At 42.4% G+C, this 8,731-nt stretch overlaps 1 non-coding gene across 1 annotated transcript; it reads left to right on the plus strand.

Moving 5' to 3' along the window:
- The first annotated feature begins 1,222 nt into the window (after window positions 1-1,222).
- Window positions 1,223-1,330, plus strand: LOC111752240 (U6 spliceosomal RNA). Its single transcript, XR_002787220.1, has one exon. It is a non-coding gene; the product is annotated as a U6 spliceosomal RNA (small nuclear RNA).
- Window positions 1,331-8,731: the final 7,401 nt, after the last annotated feature.

Below are 8,731 nucleotides of genomic sequence, written 5' to 3' on the forward strand. Positions count from 1 at the left end.
GGCACAAGTGATGGGGTGTCATTTTCAAAAAAGGCTGTAGCTTCCCAACATGAAGGATGTAATCAATGTCATTGAACAATACATGTAAAAATTGTTGAATTTGCAAACGTTTTGTTTTATCTTTTTACCACGATTAGAAAGAAAACTGCAACTTCCATCTTGGGGGTGCACACTTGTTCTCTCACTTTTTCATGGATCACTCTCTGTGGAGGAAGCCAGTTTTCATGTGTTAAGGCAGCCCTGTGGAGAGGCTCAAAGGATCCCCAGTGGCGCAAACCATTTGCGCTGACTACTAACCTAAAGGTTGACAGTTCAAATCCACCTAGCAGCGCTGCAGAAGAAAGACCAGGCAAATCTGTTCCTGTAAAGACTACAGCCAAGAAAATCCTATGGAGCAGTTCTAGTCTGTAACACATGGAGTCACCGTAAGTAGGAATCAACTTGAAAGGAACAGGTTTGTGTGTGTGTGTGTGTGTGTGTGTGTGTGTGTGTGTGTGTGTGTGTGTGGAAAAGCTCATGTGATAAGAAACTGAGGTCTGCCAAAAGCGATGTGAGTGAGCTTGGAAGCAGATCTTTCCCCAGCCAAGCCCCCAGATTACTGCAGCCCTGGCTGATACTTTGATTGCAGCTTCATGAGAAATCCTGATCCAGAACCACCCGACTAAGCTCCTCCCAGGTTACTGGCCTACAGGAAGTGTGAGGTAGTAAATGTTTGTTTTTTTAAACTGCCAAATTTGGGAGTAATTTGTTACGTAGCAATAGCTAACTAATACAATTGGATCAGATGGAAGAGAGACCGGAGAAGGCAGAGAGGTAAGGTAGGAGAATTGACATTAGGCAAGGCAAAAGTCAACGAAAATGTAAATCAGAACAGTAACGATGGGTAGAGATGAAGGGATCTATGCCCAGGGCCTAATGGAAATGTAATTGACAGGATATACGGACTGATTAAATTGGGGATAGTGCTGAGAGAGGGAGGTTACACAGATAGTCCCCAGCTTAGGATGTATTCCAGTTACAACAAACCACACTTACTACCACCTGTTTTGTTTTTTGTACATCTTATTGTTAGTAAAATGTACTACATACAATGTGGCAATGTGTAATTTCTTATGTATGTATGTATTAAAATATATCTGTAAGTTTATATGTAGTGTTCCTAACCCCCAAAGACAAATAAAGATTGAATTTATAAAGATAGTGATAATAAAAGGCAATAATAGTGCTTGCTTTGGCAGCACATATACTAAAGTTGAAATGATACAGAGAAGATTAGCATGGCCCCTGCACAAGGATGACACGAAAATTCGTGAAGCCGTTGCATGTTTTTAGGGTCAACTTTGGTGAAGGGAACACACAATACAGGGGAAGTCAGCACAACTGGACCAAAGCAAAAGAAAGAAGTTTCCTATACATATCCAAACACTGTGAGGGACAGAGTAGCTGAGGCTGGGGCCTGGGGATCGTAGTTTCAGGGGACATCTAGGTCAGTTGACATAACATAGTTTATAAAGAAAATGTTCTACATCCCACTGCGGTGAGTAGCGTCTGGGATCTTAAAAGCTTGCGAGAGGCCATCTAAGATACATCTATTGGTCCCACCCCACTCGGAGCAAAGGAGAATGGAGAAAACCAAAGACACAAGGAAAACACTAGTCCAAAAGACTAAATGACCAAATGAACCAGAGACTCCACTGGTATTACCACAAATCGCAGACTCGTGCCGCCTGCCGCAAAGCCAATACTGAGACAGGACGAGGTAAGCAGTAAGAAGGCTTTATTGAATACCGGTATTCAAGAGACAGAGAGGGTTAAATTTCTCTCAAATTCTGTCTAAAACCTAGAGGACTGATCGGAGAGTTTTTATAGGGGGAAGGTCAGGGTTTAGTGGTTTTCAGGAATGTTGGTTTTTCTTTGAGGTAGACACAATGATAAAGCGATCTATTATTGAAGTCCTCAAGTCTCTTCGTGCCATCTTGGTTTCTTTCATAAGACGAATCTAAGCATTCTTCAGCCACCTCAGTTTTGTGTGTTTTTTTCCTTGGGAGAGGAACATAGTTTAATCAGCAACTAAAAATTGATTACCTTATTTTTCCTTAAAGGAACAATCGTGGGACAGGTTCCAGAGCAAGTAATTACATTTCAAAGACTAGCTTATACAGTTATACTAAAACATTAGAAAATATATTCTCTCTACTTCAATACTAAAACACTAAAGAAAATATGTTTTCTCTACTTTGCTAGCCTGAGACCAGAAGAATTAGATGGTGTCCAGCTACCACCAATAACCACCCTGACAGAGAACACAGCAGAGAGTCCCAGACAGAGCGGGACAAAAATGTAGAACAAAATTCAAATTCACCTAAAAAGACCAGACTTAATGGTCTGACGGACTAGAAGAACCCCTGAAATTATGGTCCCCAGACACTCTGTTAACCCAAAACTGAAACCATTCCCAAAGCCCACTCTTCAGACAAAGACTGGACAGGCCTATAAACCGAAAATAAGACACTTGGGGAACGTGCTTCTTAGTTCAATTAAATGTACGAGACCAATTTGACAGCTCCTGTTCAAAAGCAGGATGAGAAGGCAGGGAGGTACAGGAACTGGTCGAATGGACACAGGGAACCCGGGGTGGAAAGGGGGTATGTGCTGCCACATTGTGGGGATTGCAACCAATGTCACAAAACAATACATGTATACATTTTTGAATGAGAAACTAACTTGAGCTGTAAACTTCCACCTAAAGCACAATAAAAAATAAAAATAAGGCAATAATAATGAAAACTTGAAAAAAAAGAGGTATTCGACTTACGTCAGAAACGACTTACAATGTAGTCATCCAGATGAAATCCTGTCGCAACTCAGGAACTACCTATAATGCCCTTTCCATGTCCCTTTGGGATAACCAAGAAGATGGTAATGTCATTAATGAATAACGGAATATAGAAAAGGGAGCATGTGAAGGGGGTAATGAGATGAGATGATTGTGTATTGTTATGTCTGTGTGCGTCTTGGTTTTAAGAATGTTGACTCTGATACACTAGCTGACACCCACACAGAGCTATCCAAAAAGCTATTGCAAAATCATATCTGGCACACACTTAGGCCACAGATGATTAAGAATAGAGATCACAATTAACAGAGATGGAGGGAAATGGTCAATGGAAAGTTTATTAAAAAAAAAAGAATGGAAACTTGGATGAAGTTATAAATGCAGGAAGATGCTTTAGAAGGAAGAATTCGCAGTGGTGGTAGAGAAGGGGTGGTCAGAAAGGTAACAGGAAAAACAGGAGAGAATTGTCATTGTTGTTGTTAGGTGCCATCAACTCAATTCCGACTCATAGCGACCCTATGTGCATAACAAAACAAACACTGTTCAGTGCTGTGCCATCCTTACAATCCTTGTTATGCTTGAGCCCATTGTTGCAGCCACTGTGTCAATCTACCTCGTTTAGGGTCTTCCTCTTTTTTGCTGACCCTCTACTCTACCAAGCATGATGTCCTACCCCAGGGGCTGATCCCTCCTGATAACACGTCCAAAGTATATAAGGTGCAGTCTGGCCATCCTTGCCTCTAAGGAGCATTCTGGTTGTACTTCTAAGACAGGTTTGTTTGTTCTTTTGGCAGTCCATGGTATATTCAATATTCTTCGCCAACACCACAATTCAAAGGCATCAATTCTTCTTCAGTCTTCTTTATTCATTGTCCAGCTTTCACATGCATATGATGCAATTGAAAATACCATGGTTTGGGTCAGAAGCACCTTAGTCTTCAAGGTGACATCTTTGCTTTTCAAAGACAACACAGTTTAAAGAAAGTGGAAACCAGATATTGCTTGAGCCCTGAGACACACATCTGAAAATTTATGGTGTCTGAACTCTATAGAAGGTGCAAGGGAACTGAGACTACTGAAAAGAAGCTATAATAAATTTCAATAATAGATTGAAAACAATCCTAGAAGAGATGTTGGACTAATGGGCACACACTTTGTAGGTATAAATATCCCCCTGGGTGAAGGCGGAGAGGATTTCATTGATCAAAGAATGCTCTTGACAGATCCAGAACTCCTTGACTTTATACCTCACACTGCTCGCAGGAGGACCCACAAAGAACAGTGGTGGGTCAGAGGAGGAGATGCAAGAGGACAAGAGCAGAGCCACTGGTAGGCTTTGTCCATAAACCCAGTGGGTTAAGAAAGCAAGAAGCCAGGGAGTGTCATGTGGGAAACCTTGTCTCCCCTTCCTCCAGGTTCCCTTAGAGATGGTTTGGTCTGATCCTTCCTATGGATGGGATTGTTGGAGGGAGTCCTTCCAGTTTCCTCACCTGATTAGTCAGAGTGTGACTACGTTGGGCCACAATTAGAGGTTGGGTTTTTCTCCCTCTGACTCTTCTGCTGTGGGTTCCTGCTTCCATGTAGTAAGCCCACCTATTTCAACTTCCCTGAAGGTTTTAGGTTTAAGCCGCAACCTAATCTTTGTTGTCCATGGACTAATCAACCTTGTGTCTATCCTGTATCAGTCAGAATGATAGGAGTAAATCATAGGTTTTCTAATATTCTCTATTCAAGTGCTTCTCAAACTCGAAGGTGTGCAATCACCTGAAAAAATTGCTAAACATAGATTCCTGGGCTGCATCCCCTGAGATTATGATTCAGGAGGTCTTGAATGGAGCCTGAGAATCTACATTTCTGACAAGCTCTTAGATGATGGCAATGCTGCTAATCTTTTGCATAGCAAAGATCTAAAGTACCTTCTGGACTTTCAATTCTGCGATTGCCTCAAAATAAGGGAATGTAATGAACAAATCAGTCTCAGAACAAATACAGCCAGAATGCTCCTTAGAAGCAAGGATGGCAAGACTTTGGCCCACATACTTTGGACATGTCATCAAAAAAGAACAATCCCTAGAAAAGGACATCATGTTTGTTAAAAGGAGGGAAACCCTCAATGAGATGGGTTGACACAATAGCCAAAACAATGGACTCAAACATACCAATAATCATGAAGATGGCACAGAACCGGAAAATGTTTCATTCTGTTATACATAAGGTTGCCATGAATCAAAGCCAGCTCAATGGCAAGTAACAACAACAACAAGGTCCTAGTATATTAAAGGTTCTTGAGGCCCAGTAGAAAGGGGTTGGTTTGGAAGATAAAAGGCTGAGATGGATAGAATGAGAGTACAAAAATATCAAAAAAAAGATCTGTGAGAATGACGGCATGGTGGGGGCCTTTGACCTCCTCTAACTTCACAAAGGGGAGGAGAATCAAAAGCAACAGCCCAAGCCTGATTTCTGTGAAAACAACAAAAAAAAATCCTTTTTCTGTCGAGTTGATTCTGACTCATAGTAACCCATAGTGACTCATAGTGACAGAGTAGAAATGCCCCACCAAAGGGTTTCCAAGGAGCACCTGGTGAATTTGAACTGCCGACCTTTTAATTAGCAGCCATAGCTCTTAACCACTATGCCACCAGGGTTTCCGATTTCTGTGAAGCAGAGGTCAAACATACCTCTTCTCTCCAATTTTTTAATAATTCTGACACCAGCTGTCCCTTCCACCACACTCTCTACTTCTCTGCTGGGTTTGATAATGTGTTACAATGGCCACACAGAACTCACAGGCGATACTTATGATTGTGGGGTTTATTAGGGAAGTAAGAGGTTACAATTCAGGATCAGGAACAACTCAGGATATAGTTCTTCCATCAGGACAGCTTCTCAGCTGTGTCCCAAAACAGGCCCCTCCCTGGCCCTCGACCTTTCAGCCCTCGGCCCCGAGGCCCCTCAGCCCTCAGGCCTCTCGGGCCTCTTGGGCTGGCCTTGCCTCTGCTCTGCTCCGGCAAGTGTTAAAAGTCCTTCAGCTCCACCGATAAGTGCCCAGAGGCACCCCACTCCACCGGTAAGTCTCTGCCCAAAGGCACTCAGCTCTCTCTCTCCATGGGTCAGCACACCCACTGTAACCGCCTTGCTCCATGGGCTGAGAAGTCCACTGCACCATTTCCTGCCAATCTCCTGATTCTGCTGCCTCTGCTATCACCTTTTTTCTGCTGCCACTTTTCACTGACTTTGGTGTCTCAGTTCTTTGTCTCCTTGGTCTGATTCATCCCAACACAAGATCCTTTGTCATTGGGATAGTTGTTGTTAGGTGCCATCGAATCGGTTCTGACTCATAGCAACCTTATGTATCACAGAATGGAACACTGCCCAGTCCTGCACCATCCTTGCAATCATTGTTAGGCTTGAGCCCATTGTTGCAGCCACTGTGTCAATCCACCTCGTTGAGGATCTTCCTCTTTTCCACTGACCCTCTACTCTACCAAACATGATGTCCTTCTCCAGGGACTGATCCTTCCTGACAACATGTCCAAAGTGTGTAAGACGCAGTCTCACCATCCTTGCTTCTAAGGAGCATTCTGGTTGTACTCCTTCCAAGACAGGTTTGTTTGTTCTTTTGGCAGTCCATGGTATATTCAATATTCTTCACCAACACCACAATTCAAAGGCGTCAATTCTTCTTCGGTCTTCCTTATTCATCGACCAGCTTTCACATGCATATGACGTGATTGAAAATACCATGGCTTGGGTTAGGTGCACCATACTCTTCAAGGTGACATCTTTGCTTTTCAGCACTTTAAAGAGGTCCTTTGCAGTAGATTTGCCCAATTCAATGCGTCTTTTGATTTCTTGACTGCTGCTTCCATGGGTGTTGATTGTGGATCCAAGTAAAGTGAAATCCTTGACAACTTCAGTCTGTTCTCTGTTTATCATGATATGCCTTATTGGTCCAGTTGTGAGAAGGATTTTTGTTTTCTTTATGTTGAAGCGTAATCCATACCGAAGGCTGTGGTCTTTGATCTTCATTTCGTCTTCACTTTCAGCAAGTAAGGTTGTGTCATCTGCATAATGCAGATTGTTAATGAGTCTTCCACCAATCTTGATGCCCCGTTCTTCTTCATATAGTCCAGCTTCTCAGATTATCTCCTCAGCATACAGATTGAATAGGTATGGTGAAAGGATACAACCATGAAGCACATCTTTCCTGACTTTGAACCATGCAGTATCCCCTTGTTCTGTCTGAACAACTGCCTCTTGACCTAAGTACAGGTTCCTCGTGAGCACAATTAAGTGTTCTGGAATTCCCATTCTTCACAATGTTATCCATAATTTGTTATGATCCATACAGTTGAATGCCTTTGCATAGTCAATAAAATACAGGTAAACATCCTTCTGGTATTCTCTGCTTTCAGCCAGGATCCATCTGACATCAGCAATAATATCCCTGGTTCCACATCCTCATCTGAATCTGGCCTGGGATAGTTAGGACTAAAAGAATTTTATATATGTGTGTGTATATATATATATGTCAACAGATTTTTTTGTTTGTATGTGATACAAGGGATGATGAAGATGAGAAAAGAAATGCTTTAGGACACTTAGTCACACTACTTACAAGGTAATGGTATAAATAAATGATTTAACGATGATATAATCAAGAAGCCACAACTCTGAGAGTAGATAAATACCCGTGACCTAGGGCACCTTATATCATGAACTGCTTCCTATGGAAATTTGTTTGATTTGCATGAAAATATTCACTTGTACACAAAATAGGATACATGTAGACAGCCAATCATTTCTAAAAAATAAAGTAACAACCTGTGATGCTTTCAGCCGATATTTGAAACCTCATCCAAGATTCAACTTTGCTATAGAGGACTCCAGAGAAAGAATGAAAAGCCTCGGGGAAAATCATGCTGCCAAAACTAGAATGATAATGAGCTGAAGTTTTGAATTTTGTTCTTGCATTAGATAATGCATTTGGGCAGAAATGTTGCTAAGAATAAATGCATTTCAGTGCTTCTAATAGCCAAATGTCTGTCTTTCTCTGCCTCAGCCCACTTGAAAATCACAGTTCCCTCAAGTGCCCTTTTCTAGGTCAGATAATCCTACAAATTTGCCTTCTCTGTTCCAGGGTCTTCGTTGCTCTGCGTGTTCTGCACATCCATCTTGGAAATTGGAGACATCAGACCAATTCTGCTCCAACAGCGGAGTCCCTCGGCACACTGTGCCAGATTCAGGGAGCTAGGTAATTATGGCTATCTGGATACCCCAGACAAAAAGCCTCCACTTAGTCAGCATTTTTAATAGGAAACAGATGCGCATCTCAGCTAACAAACAAGTGTGCAAGAAAGGTCCCATTTCATTTATTGTCTTTGTTGTTGTGTGCTGTCAAGCTGATTTTAACTCACAGTGACTCCATGTACCAGAGTAGAACCGCCCCATAGGGTTTTCTAGGATGTAATCTTTACAGGAGCAGATTGCTAGGTCTGTCTCCCACAGAGCTGCTGAGTGGATTGGAACCACCGATCTTTCGGTTAGCAGCTGAGCACTTAACTGTTGCACCACCAGGGCTCCTTAAGTCAACCCTGATTGGACTCTGAGCCCTTATTCTTCCTGGCTGGAGGGAAATCCAGTCTTAATTATTTTTGTCCACCTCCTGTCCCTTCCCCCTGGGTTGTAAAATGCCCCAACACCAAACCAGTTATCTCTCACTGGTGTCAGCATTAGTCCAAGATTGCAATTCCTGCTCTTCACCTCACATGGGCCTACGGACACTTCTCATTGCCATGTAGTTGTTGAACCTCAGCCCTTGTATCTGGGATTTATATCCAGTCCTTTGGGCCACCAGAACATGCTTGGGTGCTATAGGTTCCCTCTTTCATTCTG

This window comes from Loxodonta africana, chromosome X (assembly GCF_030014295.1).
Source record: "Loxodonta africana isolate mLoxAfr1 chromosome X, mLoxAfr1.hap2, whole genome shotgun sequence".
Taxonomy (NCBI): Eukaryota; Metazoa; Chordata; class Mammalia; order Proboscidea; family Elephantidae; genus Loxodonta; species Loxodonta africana.